Source organism: Lissotriton helveticus, chromosome 10 (assembly GCF_964261635.1).
Source record: "Lissotriton helveticus chromosome 10, aLisHel1.1, whole genome shotgun sequence".
Taxonomy (NCBI): domain Eukaryota; kingdom Metazoa; phylum Chordata; class Amphibia; order Caudata; family Salamandridae; genus Lissotriton; species Lissotriton helveticus.
Genome location: NC_136071.1, coordinates 63,681,907 through 63,707,194, shown reverse-complemented (window position 1 = coordinate 63,707,194; position 25,288 = coordinate 63,681,907). Strand labels below are relative to the sequence as shown.

Below are 25,288 nucleotides of genomic sequence, written 5' to 3'. Positions count from 1 at the left end.
CCTATCTTCTCTAACATCACTGACCTTACTGTCGTAGGTTCTACCCCAATACCATGGTCTGATCACTTCCTAATAGTGCTGAACTGGCGGCTTTCCATACTCGCCCGCCCCAGACCTCCACCTAGTAAACCTACACGCCCCTGGGCTAAATTAGAACCAGAAAAATGGAAGTACAACTTGGAGCTCTCCTCTCCATCATTAGCCCCGGATCCCGCATTAGCCGACGCCGAGTTCTCAAAATGGATTGAAGAAACATTGGATAAGACTCTCCCGAAAAAAAACACCTGCAAGCCACGAGGTAAAATCACCTTGCCTTGGTTTACCAAGGAAGTACGCCTCGTAAAAAAGCTCTGTAAAAAAACTGAAAGAGAATGGAGAAACAACTTCGACCCCATTAAGAAGCAAGAATATAAACTCATGGTCCTTAAATACAAAAAAGCCCTCAAAGCGGCACAGTCCAATTTCTTCGAAGAAAAAATTAGGCTATCTGCCAATTCTTCTGGGGAGACCTTCCAAATTGCTAAAAAACTCCTAAAACCCCCCGATCCTCCCTCCCCTCTGGAACCCTCGGTCAGCCAGTGCAACAAATTAGCCGAGATTTTCGATTCCAAGGTTAAAAAAATCCTTAACCCCCCCCCCCCCACAAACACCGGACGAATCACCGCCTCATAACCCGCCCAGATCTCTAGTCCAAGCTCTAGAGCCCCAGCTGACTCGGTTCGCCCCCACGACAGTGGATACGCTATCCCCAGTACTACAATCCATCAAAAGTGGATCCCCATTGGACCCTGTACCTTTTAACATCCTAAAATCAGTCGCCCCAACCATCCTGCCTCTCATGGCGAATCTGATTAACACCTCGCTTTCTCATGGTATAGTCCCACCGAGCTGGAAAAAGGCAATCATTAAGGCCCTGATCAAGAAACCACACCTAGATCCCCTGGACCTAAGCAATTTTCGCCCAATCTCCCTACTACCAGGCATCAGTAAGGTCGCGGAAAAATATGTCAATCGTCAACTTTCCGACTACCTAGAAGTCAATGACCTTCTTAAGCCCTCACAGACGGGCTTTAGACCAGGCCAGAGCATGGAGACCGCGATGTTGGCGGTGGTCGAAGAGGCAAGAAAGATCATTGACTCAGGAGGATCAGTGGCTCCTGGACCTTAGTGCGGCCTTCGACACCGACAACCACTCCACACTGGTCCACAGGCTCAAGGACTTGAACATCTCAGGGCCTGCCTTATCCTGGCTGGAATCCTTTTTGAGTGACTGTTCCTTCCAGGTAACGGACGGTAATTTCACCTCCAAGCCAACACCTATACACTGCGGGGTCCCTCAGGGCTCATCCCTGAGCCCGACCCTTTTTAATGTGTACATGTCCCCCCTTGAGAAGATCGTCGCTCCATTTGGGATCAAGCTTTTAACCTATGCGGACGACACCCAGCTGGTGATATCCCTCAGTCAGCATGACCATCCTCCCACTAATCTTCACACCTGTCTTAGTGACATAACAAAATGGATGGACAGGTCACACCTTAAGCTCAACGGCGGAAAGACGGAGATCATGGTCCTGGGCAACCAGTCACACTTCCACCCCGAGTCCCTGTGGCCTCCCTGTATGGGCACACCCCCTATCCCTAAGCGTGAAATCAAGAGCTTAGGGATCTGGCTGGACGAGGGTCTTAACTTCTCCACCCAAGCCAGGAAAACGGCCGGAACTTGCTATGGTCTCCTACGGACCTCCAGAAAAATCCTCCCTCAGCTCCCTGAAAAATCCCAAAAACTACTGATTCAGGGCCTTGTGATGTCCCGTTTGGACTATGGTAATGCCCTGTATCTAGGGGCCCCTAACAAGGTGCTGGCAAAACTCCAGACTGTGCAAAACACTGCTGCCCGTCTTCTCACAGGGACACACAGCCGTTGTTCAGCTAAAACAGCCCTCAAATCACTACATTGGCTGCCTATCCAAGAAAGGGTGCATTTTAAAGCTCTTTGCGCCACCCATAAAATTCTGCAAAGAAAGGCCCCACCCATCCTAAAGGACCTTTTTGCCCCCCACAAAACCAACAGAACCCTCCGCTCTTCACTCTCAAACTTGGCAGCAGTGTCCAGGATTAGGAAAGCCCGCTCTGGAGGCCGGCTATTCTCATACAATGCCTCCAAGCTGTGGAATTCACTTCCACCAGACATCCGAGCCCAGCCCAACCTTCTTCCTTTTCGTAAATCACTCAAGACCTGGCTGGTTCCCTAAATCCAACCTCCCTCTCAACCCCTTCTGATCTATCACTAGCGCTGGGACGCTCACGGGCAGCCATGCACTCTACAAATCTGTAAAATAAATAGACCAAAAATTAAAAATCCAATAAATAGAACCAACTTTATCAATTTGAAACAAAATTACTGAATTATAGTGCTTAAAAGCCTAAAGCTCTAACATGGACTATCTGGTTGATGTAGACCAGGGCAATTCCAAAAGTTCAGGCTGACTGCAATGGAGCGTGGGCCAAATACAAAGACCAGGCTTGGCCCGCTGCAAAGTACCTTAGTTGTGTTGTCAACGGAGCTGTGATAAGCAAAGAGGCAATGCGTTGTCGAACTGCATGATGAAGGCCATGCGTCAGATCCAAGCCATGCAAAGTCAAAGATACGTTTGAAATGGTGGCAATGTGCAGTGCAGTTGTCGTTGATGGAGATACACTGATTCAGAGCAGCACAACAGCGTTGGTGTGAGGATTTCTGCTGGAGCAGCACTTCCAAGGATCCAAGGGTCCAGGACTGGGTTGTCACCACTTGGCACTAAAGGCCCACAGATGGCAGAGCCCAGGTGTTGTAGCAGGGTGAGTTGGAAGTCTTTGATGTGCCTGAGACTTCAAAACCGGAGGTAAGCCAGAAAGCTCTTGGAGTCACTTTGGTTCTGGGTTCAAGTGATGTGGTTAGGAGGGCAGCAGATCAGCACAACAAATTCCAGCAGAGTGGCAGTCCTACAGCAGCACAGCAGTCCTTCTTCCTGGCAGAATATCCACAGGTCTAGAAATGTACTGACTCGGTATGGTCAGAAGTCAAGTTTTTATACCCAGTGGTGCCTACAGGGTCTATTGTGTGGGGACAGGACACCGCCTAGCCCATCCTCCCTCTCATCCTGCCCAGGATAGCCCATAAGGATGTTGATGGCCCATTAGTCACACCTAAGCTCCCTTTGTGTGAGGCTGTCTAGAGGGAATGCATAAGAACCAGCTGTCACCTACCACAGATGTGTATTGGAGACAGGCTGCAGGCACTCTTGGCTAAGAGCAGAAAAATGCCATCCTTCTAAAAGCTACATTTTTTAAATTGTTATGATATATCGACTTCACCATTACAATTCCATAAGGGAATTACACGGATTAGATATAACAAGGAATCCACAATGTTAATCTTTTGGAGGGGTAGTCGTCACAGTAGTGGAAAATTAATTCCACTAAGAGTTTTTCACTACCAGGTCATGTAAAACGTGAAAGTACATATGCTATATTTTACTTACACAGCACCCTGCCCTAAGGGATACTTAGGGCATACCTTAGGGGTCACAAATGACATAAAAGGGGAGTTTAAGGGATGGCAAAGGTTTTAAAATTACAAGCCAACATGGCAGTGAACACTGCGCACACAGGCTCTGCAGTGGCAGGCCTGAAACATGTTTTTAATTGAGACTTTTGTGGGTAGCACAATCAGTGCAATCAATGGGCCCACAAGTAGCATTTAATTTACAGGCCCTGGGCACAGGTAGTACACTTTACTAGGGACTTATAGGTAAATCAATATGTAAATTGTGGATAAGTCAATCAAATCATGTTTAGGACGAGAACACATGCACTTTAGCACTGGTTAGCAGCATAAAGTGCCCAGAGTCCTAAAACCAAAAAACAAGATCAGAAAGATTGGAGAAAAGCAGGCAAAACGTTTGGGGGAAGACCACCCTAAAGCTAACAGGTCTAACAAGCATCTTCTCCTCCAATCAACTTTTGGTGTTCTCACCAAAAAACTACAGTCTACATACTGTAGGGTTAGCTTTGCAACTTTCAGCATGGCAATTAGCTTAGGAACGTGTTCTTACAGGAGAATTTCGTTCTCACACATCTGACTACATATCTAACCTCATAAAATATCTACTTGTGTACATTTTGCTAACAAACATCTATGTAGAAATCGAAACGTCTACAGTAATGAAAGAATAATATTAGCAAGAAGTAAAACAAGTATGTTAAAACAGTTTATGTACTGCATTTCATGTGTGGTTAATCATCATATTTTACTTTACAATACATTCTAAACAAGCATTTCAAGCCTTCTTTGTACATAGAAACATTTTGCAGAGTTATGTGAAACTTTTATTTAATAGGAAAAACAAGTTTTCATCAATAGGTGAAGAATTGGTCATTTTATGCACATCTTCAGAACATGTATTTAAACTACTTGATAAAGAATGCTGTTTTAAACAGTTTGAGGCCTAGTACAAGTAAGTATGACTACCTACTATGATTTACATATTTTAAATACATTATGGTTTATTTAAATCAGTATGTTAATCAGCCACAGGCCATGCAGGTAAGAGCAGTGGGTCCGGGTGGGGGCGATTTCGACAGATGACCGTGAGGGAACATTAAATAAATAAATACTTTTCTGTTGTCATCTGTTGAAATTCCCCCCCCCCAACCTGGCCCCACTGCTCTTACCTGCACTGGCCGCGGCTGATGTTAATACTGCACATTTATTTTAACTATATTACTGTGCATTTTGCTACACACACCTTTCAAGATTAAACAAGACGTTTCCTTCCTGTATGTTTGTTTTAAATTAGATAATCTGGCCCTGATCTGAGATTTAAAAGCTTGGGGGTATATTTTCAAGTAGGTTTGCATCATGTTTGCACCAGGCAACATGGTACATGCACAATGCAAACATTAAGTAAGATTTATAAAGCCACGCAAAGCCACTTTCTGTGACCCTGAGTGGCTTCATTAATCTGGAGTAACACATCGCAAATCGATGCATTGAGTTACTCTGCCCTTAGAAGGCATTCCATGGACATTGTTTGGGTGTTCCCAAACAACTCCCATGGTTTTTGACCCATTACCAGATTTGCCTGAACTTGTAAACCTGAGAATGCACCAAAAAGTTACGCCTTACCAGGGAAGGTGTAACAAGCATACATATCTCGATTTACCCTTGTGTCTTCCTTTCTGCATTCTGCAGCACATATAGAAAGAGGAATATGCCTCCTAGGATTGTAGAGTGGTGCCCCTTCCTGCACAAAAACAATCCTACAAGCAACGCGTGCAACACAGGCACCATTGCACCATGGTGCAAGGTTGCCTGCATTGGTGCTAGTCATCCCAATAGGATGACTAGCAGGGAAAGGGCAGGAATGCGCCGGATTGCTTTTAGTATGGCACATTCCTGCCCTTTCCTTGTCACACAGTGCAGCACAGCAAGGTGACCTGCTGTGCTGAGCAGCATTTTGTGACTATTCTATAAATGAGGCCCCTGGACTTTTGTCCAAACTACAGGTTTGCAGAATTGGTAGAGACAAAATGAAGAAATTGCATGACAGCACGGAAGAGTTGCAAAACATTTAACAATGAACTAATATGAACTAAACAATTGTGGTAGTTAAGCACTAGGCTTGTATAAGAAAAGGTATTAAAACACTGCCATTATAAGAGTGTTTGCCATGAATTAAAGCTGCATGCCATGCTTTGAATTGAAACTTTAAATCTCAAGCACAAGTCATTTATTTCCTAATGCCTGGGTTGGGGCCTCTGCAGAATGTAGTATCTGCCATTGCCTGTATAAAAAGTCCAGTTGATGAAAAGTGTGCTGTTTGTTCAAGGCCTCTGATTTGGGATGATGTCTCTCCTTAATTTGTGATTGTGTGTGAACTGCGAAATCTGCATCATGGTATACGGATAAGGTGTGAACAGTGACAGAAAAATATGTTTTGAATTCAGGTGCCTCTGGACAGTGCAGCTTTGTGGTCTGACAGCCCAAAAATAATAGTTGTGGTTATGAGTTCTGAACTTAAACCCTTTCTGAAGAACTGTTCTACTCAATCATCTCCTGCTCAAGTGAAGACAAGTTAGATTCAATAACTCTTCCTTTATTAACAAAAGGTTCACTCTCACAGAAACATTGCAGAGTATGTGTGTCGCAAACTGATACAATGTGCAGGCTTCTAATCCACTGAGGACACCTGGAACTTTGCTTTTGTTTTGTTTTTACTTGCTCTTGATTATGTAGAAACTATATTCTCTTTAGTATTTATGTCCGGCCTCCAAAATAAGATATAAATCTTTGGTGCAAAGATACAGAACAGAAGACCAGCAGCAGAGGACAAGATTGCAAAGACCTCAACAGCTGCCACATATTTTCCTTTTGTGCTGAGATAGGCTGGGATAAAAGACAACCAAACACTGAGGAAGACCAGCATGCTGAAGGTGATGAACTTGGCTTCATTGAATCTGTCTGGCAAATTTCGGGCCAGAAAAGCAATTCCAAAACTTATAAATGCCAGGAGACCTAAAAAAGCCAACATACAGTAGAACATAAGAATGGATCCTTCATTGCATTCAGCTACAATCTTCCAATTCAAGGCAGTCATGTTCAATGCTGGGAATGGAGCTGATGTCCCCAGCCATACGGCTACAATACAAGACTGTGTAACGGTACACAACAGTACGATAGAGTAAGATGTCTTATAGCCAATCCATTTCCTTAGGCTGCTATTTGGCTTTGTGGCCCTGAAGGCAATAACTACCATAGCTGTTTTTGCCAACACAGAAGAAACGCAAAGGGAAAATGACATACCAAAGATCACCTGACGAAGTATACATGTCATCCGGCTGGGCTGGCCAATGAAAACCAAAGAACAGAGGGAGCAGAGCATGATGGCAATGAGGAGGAAATAACTAACTTGTACATTGTTAGCCCGCACCACTGGAGTGCGTCGAAACCAAATGAAAATACCCAATATGACAACGGCATTGACAAACAAGAAGATGGAGCTGAAAACCAAGATGAAACCAAGTGGTTCCTCGTAGGACAAAAAGACGATTTCCTTTGGTATGCATATGTCATTTTCACTGCTTGACCAGTGGTCAACTGGGCACTTCGTGCAGTCAAAGGAATCTAAAACAATCACAGATAGAACATTTTTGAACGGACGCAACATTAAAACAGCATATGCCAAGGTTAAAAAAACACAATTATGCATGAATAGCGTAGTATTTTCCAAATGCAGAGAACTTTTATCACAAGATTTTTTTCACTGCCATTGATATTCATCAACCCATGTCGGTGATGCAAGGCGTGCAGTCAATTACTGCACAAATCACTAATATTGTTTATCAATGTCAAAAAGTAAAACATTTAAACCAATTGTATTATAGCACAAAATGTATACATTGTATACATTGAAGACATGCCGAATTGTTTGGTAGAAGATGAATAACTTCTCGAAAATGTGCAGCTTAGAGGGAGAGAGGGAATGGGGATGCCTATGAACAAGTGAAACAATCAATCAAATAATCAGTACTCGTGAAGCACGTCTTGTCACCTCTGAGGGTATCCAGGCACTGGGTGGCTGAACTTAGTAGAAAAGCCAGGTCTTAAGCCCAACATAGGATATGATGTTGAGATCGTGTGTTTTGATAATGTTGGCTAGAAGCATCATGTAGGTGTTGAAGAGGGTGGGGCTGACAGGTGAATCCTGAGGAATGCCACTTCCAGTGCCCTTGGGTTCAAATTCTCTGTGTTCATCCCGTGAGGAATGCCGCAATCAATCTTAGTACATCTCCCTTGATCCCGATCTGGTACTGTCTCTTGATGAGTGTGTGGTGCGATCTGAGGTTGAAAGCTGCAGTGAGTGTGAGGAGGATAGGGGCAGATTATTCTCCCCTGTCGATTACGGTGCGTATGTCGTCAGTGGTGGCAATCAGGGTGGTCTTTGTGCTGTGGTGAGTATGAAAACCGGATTGGGATGCATCTAGCTGGTTGTAAGATGGATCGGTAGTTCTTGAGTTTGCTCGTATTGCTCGTATTGCCAAAGAATTTTTTGAAGAAAGGTGTGACTTTTACATGTTTCCATGCATCTGGAAAGGTGGCTGCTGTGATGGTTGCATTGAGGATGGAGGTGATTTGCTGGATTGTTGCTGCCTAGGTTGAAGAGGCGTGGGGGCAGGAGTCAATGGGTGCTCCCAAACAGTGGCAGCTGCCTCAGAACGGGGGTGCTGGGGAAGGGGTCGGAAAAATAAATTAAATAAACTTACCTTCAACCGCCGTCGCTGTCTCTCCTCCGTCCTCACTCGGCGCTGCAGCAGGACCTGAAGCACCCTGTTCCTTGGGCTCTCCCAGCCAATGATGATGTGTTGTGATTGGTCTGAGTGGCCTGTTTGGCAGCTCAGGCAGTGCCTAGGATCTGGGTATGTTCTCCACCGGGCTGTGCAACATAGCCCGGTGGAGAACATGCTAAGTGTGCATGACTGTGTGGCTGGCCCAATAACATCTTGTTATTATCATTTTTCTTTTTTTGCACTGCTCAAAGAGCAGTTGGGTTACGCTCCTCCACCTTAGTGGAGGAGCTGCCACTGCTCACAAGTGGGTGGAGTTCATAATGGCTGTGGTGTTAGGTGTGGTGAGCAGTTCCCATGTGGTGAGATGTTGGTCGGAGGAGGCTTCCATTGGAGTGAGGATGTTGGTGGGTTGGGTATCAAAGTTCTTGCAGATGGTGGATATCTGCTTGTGGAAGTGATTCGCTAGAGGCATTGCAGAGTTCCTGTGAAGGAGGAACAGTGTTCTCAGTGGCTAATGGGCAGGAGAATTCTCTGACAATGGTGAAGAGTTCCTTGGTGTGGTTGGCGCTTGCCTTGATGCAGTCTGCAAGGACATGCTTCTTTGTGTCTTTGAGTCATTGGTATTATTCTTTGAGGGCTGACTAGTAGGTGGCTCAGTCTGTAGCGTCTCTGCTAGTGTGCCATCTTTTCTCCAGCTGGCTTGTAGGGTGTATCTGTGAGTTTTGGCTGGTTTGATGGGGGCGACTAGGTCGACGGCCTTGGTGATCCACGTGTTGAGGCTCTAGACTGCTTATTTTAGGTTGGTTGTGGCATAGGGCTGATTGCTTTTGAGGGTGCCCATTCATTGGGTCTATGTCACTTTTCTCCAGCTCTGTGAAGGAGGAGTTGGGAGGGTTTGTAGAGGTGCACAGTGATCCTGCAATGGTGAAATGGATGATGAAGTGGTTGGTCCAGGTAAGTTCTGAGGCATGGCTGTATTTGACTCTGTTGCTAGACATGAAGATAGGGTCCAGTGTGTGTCCTGCTCTTTGTGTGGGGTCTGTAGCCAGTTGGGTGAAGCTGATGCTGTCCATTTATTCCAGGAGGTTGATGGAGTTAGTGTCTTTGGGGTCGACCAGGTGGAAGTTGAGGACTCCGAGGAACATGTAGTGTCGGGACTTGATGGCAACTGGGAAAATGAAGCAAGTGAAGGTGTCGTTGTTGTGGGGGTCTGTAGGTGTGGGTGCCTTTGATGGTTGTTTTGTCTGGTGTGGAGTTGGAAATGGAGGTGTTCCATATTCAGTGTGGTGTTGTCTTCAGTGGTGGTGCAGCAGATTGTTTTTTTGTGGATGATAACGATGCTCCCTCTATTTTTGCTGGTGCGTTCTTGGTGTATCATCTTGTAGACATTGGGCATTGTGGTCGTGATGTCGGGGGCATAGGAGGGATTGAGGTAGGTGTCTGTGATGAAGGTCCCGTCAGGGGTGAGGGTGGAGATGGAGTCCTAGACTTTAGTGACATGATTGCAGAGACATCTGGCATTGACCAGGAGAAGGCCTTGGCGGTGAACTCTTCTCCGTTCGCTGAGTTTGGAGAGTTTTCTGCACTCATGGAGCAACTGATGTTTTTCCCCTCTTGTGCTAGCCAACAGTAAGTTGGCACGCGTGAGCTGCCACTTTTGTAGAATTTGTACTCAAGTGGCAGGAAGATCAGTGCCAATGGCACTTCACACTGCACTCTGCCACTTGCGGAACTCCGCAGAGTTTTTTGTCACTTCACGGAGTTCTGCATAGCGAAACTCTGTGAACTCCACCCAGGCCTGATCAGGTGGCATTGCAGTGGTTCAGGGGTGGTTTTGGCCGGCAGTTTGGGAGTACATTAGGTTTTTGTGTGGGTGAGAGGTGCGAAGTTGCAGGTGAAGAGATAGAGGTCACAGGTGAACGGTCCTACTGTAGAGCGAGCTGATGCAAGGAAGCAGTTGTTACCACATCTGGGGTCCGGGACACAGAGATTTGTGGTGGAGACCCTGTGGGTGTCCGGAGGGCCCAGGTTCTAGGCTCTGGGTTCAGTCCATACATGGACGGGAGCAGAGGGGCATGCCTTTGGTGTGCCTTCGGCTAGCCAATAGCATGCCAGATGTGCGGCCGCTCTGCAGTCTCCCTTATATAGGCCCTGGGTGGGGCACTGGGGAGGTGAACGATGGGAAGTGGGTGGTGGAAAGCGGGTGGCAGGAAGCAGGAAACTGTGCCAAGTGGGCAGATGAATGGCAAGAAATAAACAAAAATCCTAAAATAAAACTAATAAAATGGCTACTTGATACCAAGGCTGGCTGACTGGAACTAACCTGTTTAAGGCAGGAGCAGCCCTAGCAGCAGTAAAGACGGAGGAGGCACATCGAGGAAGTAAGCACTGACAAACATTGAGCGGGAGCTGGTGAGGACTTGCAGGACAGCTTCTCTGAGAATTTTATCAATTTGTGCAAACATACAAGGAGGCATGATAAGAACATGTGAGTAATCCAGGAAGATCAGCTTTCATTTGTCTATCTGTTGTAAGAAGAAAAGTTTTCAAAGTCAGCTATAAATATGTTGAGAGCAGGATCCTTGTTAATAAAGAGGTGCTGCTTGTGCCAGAGTTTGGGTATTCATGTGGAAAGGCTGCTTCATGGTCCTTTGATTTGCAGATCTACGAGATTCAGAAGATAGCCTTCTCTTACTGCTGGACATTAATGCACCTCCATAGTGTTTGCGTTTCAGTCACATCTATATTGTGGTCTTAAGATGGACTACATTATAAGTGTTACTTTCAAATCTGATTTAGAATCTTGATTCATGGAATCTTGTGTGATTAGTACCAACAACTTGATATGCAACTGCATGAAGAATTGCTTGAGGTTAATCTTTACTAAGGACTACTAGTTAGCATGGCCTTGGCCTCATCTATGGTATTTAATACCAGAGCTTGAGGCAATATGTTTAGGTCTTGCTTGGTAATACACAGTTTCATGTTTCTTATCTTATTTATTTATTTATTTTATTTTTAAAGTTTTGTATAGTGCAAACATGACCCAAGCGGGTATTATAGCGCTTTACATACGAGATGAGTGAGACATAGGTAAATAGCTGTGGGAGAAAAAGCATAAAAATATATATCACAAACCCAATAATATATTGGCAGGTGACACTGAGATCAAGCATAGTCTTCCTCTGTTGATCATGCTGTTACGTATCAAACCAAAAGATTGTATATTTTCTGCCGCTGTGTATGCAAGTCCTTATGTCGGGACGGAAGTGGAAGGATTAAGACTCAGTTTATATTGTCTAATTCAGAAATAGATTTGCACAAGGCATTTTGCAAGAGATGACATATCATTTATAGAGATTTGTCTAAGGCACAGCTGAGTATCATCAGCAAATTGGTGCCTTGTTGACTTTGTTAGGGACAGGAACTTTAACTGGTTTGAGTGAGTCTTGCAAGCATGAACTATAATTGATATTGTATGCAGAAGTGCAATTTTGTGACGCTTGGAATGGTTTTGGTAACTATTCACTTAAATCAAAATCAAATACTGAATGCAGAATATTCACTTAAAGGGGAGCTGTGCGTGCTCCTAACCTTAATGATTAGAAATAAAGTTTCCTGTGAAGGATATGAAATAACGTGCAATGGAATCTTTGAGGATGTTTGTTTTGGTGATGACACCATGGTCTGAAATGTGATGTCGAAAAGGGTTTGTGTCTCTCCAGTGCCTGGGAAGGTCAGTATTCAAGTACTGGATTACATAGGGTGACAATACTCAGGGAAGTCACATCCAGTCCTTTTTTTTGAGATTTTTGGAAACCAGCACTTATTTTTATTCCTCAGACTGCGAGCAAGTGAGGATACAAATTTAGATACGAGAAAGAAGTTGGAAGAAAAAGATGGAAACGATATTGCAAAGGAAAAAAGCAAAAGTAAGATGAAGGAGCAGGGTGTGTCTAATAGTGGATTAAAGAGCCATGAGCTCAATTCAAGAATATGCAACCTAGGTATTTAGTGCAATGATTGTTAAAATCACAAGTCGCGTTTTTATGAGCATGGCTTCAGACACCAGCACTCATTACAAATTAAGCACTGGATAACTAGGGGTGCATGCAATACATTGGGCAAATGCTACTCTAAGAGCTGAGAGGGCTGGCTGGGTGGGCTCTGCTAAGGGAAAAGAAGGTGCATACTAGATGGGTAGCAACTTTCTCAGAACAGGTAGGCAGGCTTTATTCAGCAACACAGCTTTTGGAGGGTTTATCTTGCAGAAGAGAAACCTCCAATATTTTGGAGTTCTAGCTTGTGGCTAGATAGTGATACGAATGTTCTGAATACAGACCTACATTACTACATGACCTGGCAGCTAGTAAGGTGCCTTTGTCATGTGGAGGTAACATCATTTTGTAGGTACTCTATCAAGACACCCTTAAAATTCTGTATCAGGGCTAAGTTCAGGACCCAAGATGTTGTTATTTGTTTTTTACCGCTCGGCGGCAGAACTATCATAATAGAATAAACAATAGCATCCTGACTGGGGCTTTGGCATGACAACTTGGAGGATGCAATATATATGACATCAAGCCTTTGTTTATTCAGAGGAGAATTTAGTTAGCACTGAAAAGTCAGTCCATGACGTAATTCCAGCTTAGCTGATTCTTGTCGCCTCATGCGAGGTGTGGTGTCAAACTCTGTACCAAGATGGGCAGCTTGTGACACTAACCCACAGGTAATGGGGAGTTGTGCTGCTGGGATAGGGATTTGGAGACCCACCAACCTTAGATATTAAAGGGTTCAATGCGCTAGGTATGAGTAAACTACATTACAGTACTTGTATGCAAGCATATAGTTTTCTGCAATCTGCAAAATGGTTTGTTCATCTTTTTCACCATTCTCATAATGCTAATCACAATATTCTGTTTCCTCCTATTAATCATTGCAGCACATGTATTTTACTCAAGAATCACAATGTTTCAATGAATATTAAAAACCTTATGTTGTGTGTTTCTTGTGTATCTCTTTGGGAATGCATAAGTGCCTGAGCGAAAGGGTTCTAGATCTGTTACCACGGTTACCTTGAGGAGTGAGGGTTGTCATGTCCTGAGGTTGCAAACACATGTGTTACCCTGTGAGATAACAGTACTATAGGTCAACATATCCTGAGGGGGTCCTTAGAATCAGTCTCGCATCAGCCCAACTTTTATGTTGTCCAACAAATGCACAGTGTTACTTGAGAAAGTGCAAACGTACAACACATTTTTGATGAGCTAGTTCTTACCTCTAGATGTGATTAAAAAAAATAGTTTGAAAAATTGTTTGTACATATAATGTGCTCACAGTGGCTGAGGCCACAATCATGGTGAGTCATAAGTAAAGATTCAGAAGCTGAGCATATTTAGGATTAGTCACTTCCTTGGGGAACTGCAGGAGCAATATAACGATTGTAGGATGGGCAGCGTTGACATGTAGCATGAGATTAAGCAGGCCCCTCATTCAGGCAAAAAAGGGAGGTAAAACCATCTGTGGTAAATGCTTTTACCACAATGGCATCGTATTTGCTGATCAAACTCTTAATAGGAGCTAAGAGGGAATAAGGAAAGGGTCGCCCTCCACTCAAAACCTGTAATTCAACAACAGACCCAGTCCAGCGGCGTCAAGATATATCAGTGACTCTAAAGGAGGGGCAGTCAAATTATACTGCTACCAAACGCTCTCTTATACACTTTATAAGGAGGTGATGCACTGTACTCCGCCCACGTTAAAAGACACACCTGTTCTCCCCGACAGTACCACAGAACAACAATTATTGGGACCCAGAACAGTTGGTCACAAGAGTCCACACCATAGTGTTGGACTGAATTCTTAATAGAAAAAATGTGCGAGAAGCAAGTGACTCCTCATTGAAACACCACCAACGGGGTAACTGGTATGTAATTTCCAGACAAGCCCCTGTCTCATTATCAGTAGTCGCCTGCTTCTCAAAGAAAATAAGAAGAAAGAAAAGAAGTGTCCAAAACAAACATTGTGACAAACAGTGGAAAGCAGAAGTCTCTGCTGGTGACAAACACAAACATAAACAAGTGCCTAAAAACACAGCACACAATTCCCTTAACCAACTTTATTCCTAGGGAGGTGATTATATGCTGTTTGTATTAAAAAGGCTGGTAGCTATTCATGCATACCATTACCTAATGCCAGTGCCGACATGTTTCACTGCTATAATGCCTTAAGCAGTTTCATCAGGGCTGCACTCATATGCTTCCACTCCACTTTTGGATACTAGTTCTGTTATGCACTGCCAAGGAAGAACAGGTGAAGGAACATGGTTAAAAACATGTAGACCCAAGGTTAGCAATTCGTATGTAAAAAAGATGATGATGTGTAAAGAGTGTTACCCGGAGTCAGCCAAGTTAGTCATACCCGCCGCTCCAGTGTCAGAAAGGTAACAGGGTACTTCAATAGTAAGTTTTTCCCTTTCACTTAGTCTTAAGTTTTTCTGTTGGAAAGAGAGTATATACAAATTTGTAACATACATCGTCGTCGGAATCACACAGACCACAATGTCACTATGTACCACATGGCCCCTACTCAGTTAGTCACCTTCTGGTGTCGACTCTACACCCCCACTGCTTGATTCGTGCTAAGTAGTCCACACATGGGGATTGTACATTTACTATAAAAACAACAACCGGCATCTAAAACTCAATGCCCACTGCCCACTTTATTTTGGGAAGCCGTATGTAGCTCATGCTGAACTGCCAAACTAAACAAAACGTTCCTCGTTTGCTCGCTCGACAAGAGAGCGCTCACCGCCCATTGTTAAAATTGCCACAGTAAGCCAGGTGCCACTCGAGCCCAGCTGCCTTCATGACCACACGGAACCCCGCGTGTTGTCAAGCCTGCCTCGTAAGCAGAATACCATTGTCCCACTACCCAGGGAGTTACACTCAGTCAAACCAGTAACACTCTCCTACTCAACGCCTGACCATCCCCGAGTAACGATAGCTCGCCTCACCGTAAAGACATCGGGAAACGCTTTTCCTCCGCCGTGCAGCTACTACGCCGGCGCGCGTTGAAATACAATTGTTCCACAGGACCCCGCCCCTAAGTTTATGTCATGTGACCACGGTACCGGCCGCGGCGGCCATCTTAGACTAGTCAAACCCGGGTGCGAGCGCCTGTAAGGCGACTAAAAGAATGTATATAATGTAAATAACACCGCTCCATTGCACTGGTAATGTCAAAAAACATAATGGGTGGTGCACTGTTCTAAAAACGGGATTCTCCATATTAAGTGTGGTAAATCTCCTTCAAAGTATCGAAGGTATGTTTGTACTTGGAATGGATTCCTCATTCGTGCAAACACCGGGTGTCCAAATAGCAACTTTCATCAAAAACAACCAGGGGCTCAGGAGAGCAACTGTTGGTGTAATCATTTTAAAAAAGAGCACCCATATAGTGATTGTATACACCGATCTCTATAGATAGGACATACATGGGGCTGTACACTCCATAACTCCTGAATGTATGAATCAGCTGCCCTTCCTATCTGGTGGATACTTCATCAACCCAAAAGACCTTCAAGGAGCTGATTGTGCCCCATACCAATACGGACCTCATAATGCAAGAGACACCTAGTTACACTGTAGTAAATACCTCATGGACAGGTGTGTGTATGGCCCTCCCCGACCAAGCCAGGATGGACCCAGGTGCAACTGCCACATTTATAAGGGGCCCGAACAGAATGGAAGTACCATTTATAGTTTGACCTTGTTCCATTCTATAATTTCATTCAGCCCAATACGGTCAGTTTTTTCGTTGTAAATCCAACGGGCTTATTTAGCCAGTAAAATGCCTTCGATGTTATGTGGGGCACCCTTTACCTTCTCCAACACTGTCCAATGAAAGGTGTGTTTCTCTGTGAAACAGTGTTGAACAAGCTTAGTTGTCAATTTGCCAGCTCTTATGGTGCTCAGATGTTCTTGTACTCGCACTTTGATTTTCCGAGATGTGAGTCCTATGTAGTGTAAACCACACTGGCAAGTTAACCTGTACACTACTTGTGTTGAATTGCAATTGCTAAACTGGTTAAGGAACCATTCCTTACCAGATGCAAGTCTCACACTTGTGCTCTTCTTAGTAAGTGGACACACTGAACACGTCCCGCAAGGGTAATGCCCGTTAGGAACAGTAGAGGTAGAGCTGGTTTGTGCAATCGGGGCCCTTGAATGTACCAGTTTGTCCTTCAAATTGCACGCCCTCTTGAATGCAAATCTAGGTGGTGGCATTTGGTAGTCACTGTTTGACAACAGGGACCAGTGTTTTCGGATGGACTGTTGAATTTTGGTAGCCATAGGGTCATATGTCATGATGACTGGTACACATTCTTTGTTTAACTACTTTTTCCAAGAGGGCGCTCCTAGGTGTGTTGAGCGCTCTCTTTTTGGCTTGCTTTACAGTTTTGGTGGGGTAGTTCCTGTTGGTAAGTTTAGATGCCAACTCTTCAGATTTTTTTAGGAAGGTGTTGGTCGAGGAGCAATTGCGTCTGTATCTCAAAAATTGCCCCACGGGCAGGTTATCCCTCAACGCCCTAGGGTGGAAAGAATTGTAGGAGAGTAGAGAATTCCTATCCGTGGGCTTCTGGTGTACACAGGTATTGATCATGTCGTTGATATATTCAATATCCAAATCCAAGTACACTTCCTTATGCCTGTCATAAGTCCAGGTGAATTTAAGGTTAACATCTTGTACGTTCAACCAATTCAGGAATTCAAGCAGATGTTCCTCTGTACCTGACCAGATGCAGAGCACGTCATCTATATATCGCTTCCAGAGACGGAGGTTACTCTGGAAGGGGATGTTATTATGATAGATGACGTGCTCCTCCAACTGCCCAACATAGATACAGGCTATACTGGGGGCCATAGTGGCCCCCATGGAAGTCCCCGACACCTGGAGATAGAGCTGATCTTTATAGCCAAAGTAATTCTTTGTGAGGGCCAACTCAATACATTGGAGTACAAATGTCTGGGTGGTGTCATAGAACCATTCCTGGCTGCCCAGAGCGCGGGCTGCTGCCACCAGCGCCGCGTCCTGGGGTATACAAGTGTATCGAGATTCAATGTCAAGAGAGAGATTTACTCATGAATGGGCATTTCCCTATGTGAAGGACGACTATTATCTGACGCCACAGGAACCACAGCCCTTCGGAGGAAGACAGAGAGGGCGTGGGGGGAGACAACAAACAAGACGGACCCCAAACCACTGGACTTTTGACAACACTTCCAGTGAGGAAGAAGAAGACACGCCACAAGGTAACCGTGTGAGATTCCAGCAACAGAATCAGAACAGCGACGATTTAGGCGCCCTGCTGAGGTCTTTTTTGTCCCAAGGCCAAAGGACCAACCACCGAGGGGGAGGTCAGGGTGGTGGAAGAGGCAGAGGAAATCAATCCAATCAATCGAACCAGCAGCGCCAACAATGGCAAACGTTCTCGCCCAGGCTGACCCGCAGCAGAGGCAGGACTCAGAAGTAATAGGTAACATTGTAGTCAACCTATCCGATCATGACCTCACAGAGAACGAAGAAAGAGTACTAAACAAAGGACTGGGTTTCATTCCCACTCCGACCCATGATGCCTTTAAATGTAGGATTGAGTTCCACGAAACAATGAGAAAAATCAAATTGTAAAATTTTTTTAAGGACAACAAATTGTCTGAGAACACTGCCTACAATTCCAACCTGAGAAAACCCTCCACCTTTTGTCCACCTGCCTCATCTATTGGCCCCGAGGTAGTTGTATTTGAGTCTCTTGTTCTGCAGGATATAGACAGGATAGAGCAGAACCAGAAACAGTTTGTTCATAAAAATAAGACAAAGGAAGACTGGGAAGCGGTTAAAAGCCTTCAAAACAATCATAATCTGACCATAAAGTCAGCAGATAAGGGTGGGGCAATTGTCCTGCTCAACACTGCCGACTATGAGGCAGACGTTTTGCGTCTTCTGAGTGTGAGGACTAACTATCTACCTCTCAACAAAGACCCCGTGGAAGAATTATCTAGAACTATCCGCGAGATGGTAGGATCAGCAAAGGAGAAGAAATGGATTTCGGTAAAAGAGGCGGAGTTCTTGGTGAACACCAATCGCAGAACTCCGTCTTTCTACATACTCCCAAAAATCCATAAACCAACACGTCCTCCCCCAGGACGCCCTATTGTTGCTGGGATCCAATCAGTGCTAGAACCGTTATCCCAGTATGCGGACTTCTTTTTAAGAGAATCTGTGGTCAACCAGAGATCGTTTGTAAAGGACACGACCGACATCTTGAATACCCTTGAGGGCATCCAGTACGACTCTGTGGGTGAATTCTTTGTCACTATTGACATTGAATCTCTATACACTTGTATACCCCAGGACGCGGCGCTGGTGGCAGCAGCCCGCGCCCTGGGCAGCCAGGAATGGTTCTATGACACCACCCAGACATTTGTACTCCAATATATTGAGTTGGCCCTCACAAGGAATTACTTTGGCTATAAAGATCAGCTCTATCTCCAGGTGTCGGGGACATCCATGGGGGCCACTATGGCCCCCAGTATAGCCTGTATCTATGTTGGGCAGTTTGAGGAGCACGTCATCTATCATAATAACAACCCCTTCCAGAGTAACCTCCGTCTCTGGAAGCGATATATAGATGACGTGCTCTGCATCTGGTCAGGTACAGAGGAACATCTGCTTGAATTCCTGAATTGGTTGAACGTACAAGATGTTAACCTTAAATTCACCTGGACTTATGACAGGCATAAGGCAGTGTACTAGGATTTGGATATTGAATATATCAACGACATGATCAATACCTGTGTACACCAGAAGCCCACGGATAGGAATTCTCTACTCTCCTACAATTCTTTCCACCCTAGGGCGTTGAGGGATAACCTGCCCGTGGGGCAATTTTTGAGATACAGACGCAATTGCTCCTCGACCAACACCTTCCTAGAACAATCTGAAGAGTTGGCATCTAAACTTACCAACAGGAACTACCCCACCAAAACTGTAAAGCAAGCCAAAAAGAGAGCGCTCAACACACCTAGGAGCGCCCTCTTGGAAAAAGTAGTTAAACAAAGAGAAGAATGTGTACCAGTCATCATGACATATGACCCTATGGCTACCAAAATTCGACAGTCCATCCGAAAACACTGGTCCCTGTTGTCCAACAGTGACTACCAAATGCCACCACCTAGATTTTCATTCAAGAGGGCGTGCAATTTGAAGGACAAACTGGTACATTCAAGGGCCCCGATTGCACAAACCAGCTCTACCTCTACTGTTCCTAACGGCCATTACCCTTGCGGGACGTGTTCAGTGTGTCCACTTACTAAGAAGAGCACAAGTGTGAGACTTGCATCTGGTAAGGAATGGTTCCTTAACCAGTTTAGCAATTGCAATTCAACACAAGTAGTGTACAGGTTAACTTGCCAGTGTGGTTTACACTACATAGGACTCACATCTCGGAAAATCAAAGTGCGAGTACAAGAACATCTGAGCACCATAAGAGCTGGCAAATTGACAACTAAGCTTGTTCAACACTGTTTCACAGAGAAATACACCTTTCATTGGACAGTATTGGAGAAGGTAAAGGGTACCCCACATAACATCGAAGGCATTTTACTGGCTAAAGAAGCCCGTTGGATTTACAACTAAAAAACTGACCGTATTGGGCTGAATGAAATTATAGAATGGAACAAGGTCAAACTATAATTGGTACTTCCATTCTGTTCGGGCCCCTTATAAATGTAGCAGTTGCACCTGGGTCCATCCTGGCTTGGTCGGGGAGGGCCATACACACACCTGTCCATGGGGTATTTACTACAGTGTAACTAGATGTCTCTTGCATTATGAGGTCCGTATTGGTATGGGGCATAATCAGCTCCTTGAAGGTCTTTTGGGTTGATGAAGTATCCACCAGATAGGAAGGGCAGCTGATTCATACATTCAGGAGTTATGGAGTGTACAGCCCAATGTATGTCCTATCTATAGAGATCGGTGTATACAATCACTATATGGGTGCTCTTTTTTAAAATGATTACACCAGCAGTTGCTCTCCTGAGCCCCTGGTTGTTTTTGATGAAAGTTGCTATTTGGACACCCGGTGTTTGCACGAATGAGGAATCCATTCCAAGTACAAACATACCTTCGATAATTTGAAGGAGATTTACCACACTTAATATGGAGAATCCCGTTATTAGAACAGTGCACCACCCATTATGTTTTTTGACATTACCAGTGCAATGGAGCGGTGTTATTTACATTATATACATTCTTTTAGTCGCCTTACAGACGCTCGCACCCGGGTTTGACTAGTCTAAGATGGCCGCTGCGGCCGGTACCGTGGTCACATGACATAAACTTAGGGGCGGGGTCCTGTGGAACAATTGTATTTCAACACGCGCCGGCGTAGTAGCTGCACGGCGGAGGAAAAGCGTTTCCCGATGTCTTTACGGTGAGGCGAGCTATCGTTACTCGGGGATGGTCAGGCATTGAGTGGGAGAGTGTTACTGGTTTGACTGAGTGTAACTCCCTGGGCAGTGGGACAATGGTATTCTGCATACGAGGCAGGCTTGACAACACACGGGGTTCCGTGTGGTCACAAAGGCAGCTGGGCTCGAGTGGCACCTGGCTTACTGTGGCAATTTTAACAATGGGCGGTGAGCGCTCTCTTGTCGAGCGAGCAAACGAGGAACGTTTTGTTTAGTTTGGCAGTTCAGCACGAGCTACATACGGCTTCCCAAAATAAAGTGGGCAGTGGGCATTGAGTTTAAGATGCCGGTTGTTGTTTTTATAGTAAATGTACAATCCCCATGTGTGGACTACTTAGCACGAATCAAGCAGTGGGGGTGTAGAGTCGACACCAGAAGGTGACTAACTGAGTAGGGGCCATGTGGTACATAGTGACATTGTGGTCTGTGTGATTCCGACGACGATGTATGTTACACATTTGCATATACTCTCTTTCCAACAGAAAAACTTAAGACTAAGTGAAAGGGAAAAACTTACTATTGAAGTACCCTGTTACCTTTCTGACACTGGAGCGGCGGGTATGACTAACTTGGCTGACTCCGGGTAACACTCTTTACACATCATCATCTTTTTTACATACGAATTGCTAACCTTGGGTCTACATGTTTTTAACCATGTTCCTTCACCTGTTCTTTCTTGGCAGTGCATAACAGAACTAGTGTCCAAAAGTGGAGTGGCAGCATATGAGTGCAGCCCTGATGAAACTGCTTAAGGCATTATAGCAGTGAAACATGTCGGCACTGGCCTTAGGTAATGGTATGCATGAATAGCTACCAGCCTTTTTAATACAAACAGCATATAATCACCTCCCTGGGAATAAAGTTGGTTAAGGGAATTGTGTGCTGTGTTTTTAGGAACTTGTTTATTTTTGTGTTTGTCACCAGCAGAGACTTCTGCTTTCCACTGTTTGTCACAATGTTTGTTTTGGACACTTCTTTTCTTTCTTCTTATTTTCTTTGAGAAGCAGGCGTCTACCGATGATGAGACAGGGGCTTGTCTGGAAAATACATACCAGTTACCCCGTTGGTGATGTTTCCGTGAGGAGTCACTTGCTTCTCGCACATTTTTTCTATTAAGAATTCAGTCCAACACAATGGTGTGGACTCTTGTGACCAACTGTTCTGGGTCACAATAATTGTTGTTCTGTGGTACTGAAGGTAAAGGCTACCCCACATAACATCGAAGGCATTTTACTGGCTAAAGAAGCCCGTTGGATTTACAACGAAAAAACTGACCGTATTGGGCTGAAGGAAATTATAGAATGGAACAAGGTCAAACTATAATTGGTACTTCCATTCTGTTCGGGCCCCTTATAAATGTAGCAGTTGCACCTGGGTCCATCCTGGCTTGGTCGGGGAGGGCCATACACACACCTGTCCATGGGGTATTTACTACAGTGTAACTAGATGTCTCTTGCATTATGAGGTCCGTATTGGTATGGGGCACAATCAGCTCCTTGAAGGTCTTTTGGGTTGATGAAGTATCCACCAGATAGGAAGGGCAGCTGATTCATACATTCAGGAGTTATGGAGTGTACAGCCCAATGTATGTCCTATCTATAGAGATCGGTGTATACAATCACCATATGGGTGCTCTTTTTTAAAATGATTACACCAGCAGTTGCTCTCCTGAGCCCCTGGTTGTTTTTGATGAAAGTTGCTATTTGGACACCCGGTGTTTGCACGAATGAGGAATCCATTCCAAGTACAAACATACCTTCGATAATTTGAAGGAGATTTACCACACTTAATATGGAGAATCCCGTTATTAGAACAGTGCACCACCCATTATGTGTTTTGACATTACCAGTGCAATGGAGCGGTGTTATTTACATTATATACATTCTTTTAGTCGCCTTACAGACGCTCGCACCCGGGTTTGACTAGTCTAAGATGGCCGCCGCGGCCGGTACCGTGGTCACATGACATAAACTTAGGGGCGGGGTCCTGTGGAACAATTGTATTTCAACGCGCGCCGGCGTAGTAGCTGCACGGCGGAGGAAAAGCGTTTCCCGATGTCTTTACGGTGAGGCGAGCTATCGTTACTCGGGGATGGTCAGGCATTGAGTGGGAGAGTGTTACTGGTTTGACTGAGTGTAACTCCCTGGGCAGTGGGACAATGGTATTCTGCATACGAGGCAGGCTTGACAACACACGGGGTTCCGTGTGGTCACAAAGGCAGCTGGGCTCGAGTGGCACCTGGCTTACTGTGGCAATTTTAACAATGGGCGGTGAGCGCTCTCTTGTCGAGCGAGCAAACGAGGAACGTTTTGTTTAGTTTGGCAGTTCAGCACAAGCTACATACGGCTTCCCAAAATAAAGTGGGCAGTGGGCATTGAGTTTTAGATGCCGGTTGTTGTTTTTATAGTAAATGTACAATCCCCATGTGTGGACTACTTAGCACGAATCAAGCAGTGGGGGTGTAGAGTCGACACCAGAAGGTGACTAACTGAGTAGGGGCCATGTGGTACATAGTGACATTGTGGTCTGTGTGATTCCGACGACGATGTATGTTACACATTTGCATATACTCTCTTTCCAACAGAAAAACTTAAGACTAAGTGAAAGGGAAAAACTTACTATTGAAGTACCCTGTTACCTTTCTGACACTGGAGCGGCGGGTATGACTAACTTGGCTGACTCCGGGTAACACTCTTTACACATCATCATCTTTTTTACATACGAATTGCTAACCTTGGGTCTACATGTTTTTAACCATGTTCCTTCACCTGTTCTTTCTTGGCAGTGCATAACAGAACTAGTGTCCAAAAGTGGAGTGGCAGCATATGAGTGCAGCCCTGATGAAACTGCTTAAGGCATTATAGCAGTGAAACATGTCGGCACTGGCCTTAGGTAATGGTATGCATGAATAGCTACCAGCCTTTTTAATACAATCAACATATAATCACCTCCCTAGGAATAAAGTTGGTTAAGGGAATTGTGTGCTGTGTTTTTAGGAACTTGTTTATTTTTGTGTTTGTCACCAGCAGAGACTTCTGCTTTCCACTGTTTGTCACAATGTTTTTTTTGGACACTTCTTTTCTTTCTTCTTATTTTCTTTGAGAAGCAGGCGACTACCGATGATGAGACAGGGGCTTGTCTGGAAAATACATACCAGTTACCCCGTTGGTGGTGTTTCCGTGAGGAGTCACTTGCTTCTCGCACATTTTTTCTATTAAGAATTCAGTCCAACACAATGGTGTGGACTCTTGTGACCAACTGTTCTGGGTCACAATAATTGTTGTTCTGTGGTACTGTCGGGGAGAACAGGTGTGTCTTTTAACATGGGCGGAGTACAGTGCATCACCTCCTTATAAAGTGTATAAGAGAGTGTTTGGTAGCAGTATAATTTGACTGCCCCTCCTTTAGAGTCACTGATATATCTTGACGCCGCTGGACTGGGTCTGTTGATGAATTACATCGTATTTGCTGAGACAGTTAGGAATAGCAAAAAACATGCACTTTTGTTTTTTTCAAAATGATAACATTACATATGAAAACATGTTCCCATTATTGCCAGTTTTCCATGTATTAATTCTTCAGTGTAGTACATGGACTGCAATGCTTGTGCAAAAAAGCCATCTTAGAAACTGGAAACATGTGTAAGAATTTTAATGAAGACAGGGATCGCACATGAAGGGGGAGCTCAAGCGGGAATTGGGGTTTACGACCAGGCATTGCAATAATCATAAGTGTAGCTTTATTCAGCACTAAATCCATGCTGCTCATGTTTACCACGCTGTGCAAAGTGCATTATTATCTACAGGTTATATCCTGAGGATCTGCATTATAACAAGTACAGTATGTTGATTTGATTTAATAAAACAATAAAAGTTATTGTTTCATATCAGACCTATCTTAAAAGTTGAAGTGATGATACAAAATTAAACATATCAATTGCATTTTTATTTATTTTCCCAATTCGTAAAACATCTTGTAGAAACAATGAAAACTACCTGTTTTGTTAGCAATGCTTCCCGGTGGACAGGGGATGCAGTTGAAGCAACAATGTGGGCGTCCTGCAATGGCTGACTTCCTGTATCCCGGAGCACAACTTTCACTGCAAATTGACAGAGGAACCTGGAACCATATCAGTCATATCTATAATATTTATTAATCAATCATAAGGTTTTTGTTAGACCTGTCATCCATAGGGTGTTCTTTCTCCAAATCTTACCAGCTTACCTTCTCTCTTTGATGATTATTTTTGTTGGCCTTATGACTCTAAGCACTTTACCATTGCAGAGCAGTGCTAAAGGGCATGCGCTCCACCCCTAAGGTTGGTAACATTGGTGCATTCACAATTGGAATATTTAATTTACCTGTAAGTCCTTTGTAAAGTGGTATACCATATATCCAGGGCCTGTAAATGAAATGCTCCAGGAGGC

The 25,288-nt window shown here is 44.5% G+C and overlaps 1 pseudogene; it reads right to left on the bottom strand.

Moving 5' to 3' along the window:
• Window positions 1–6,269: 6,269 nt before the first annotated feature.
• LOC144783910 (vomeronasal type-2 receptor 26-like) overlaps window positions 6,270–25,288 on the bottom strand; it is a 155,376-nt pseudogene continuing 136,357 nt past the window's right edge.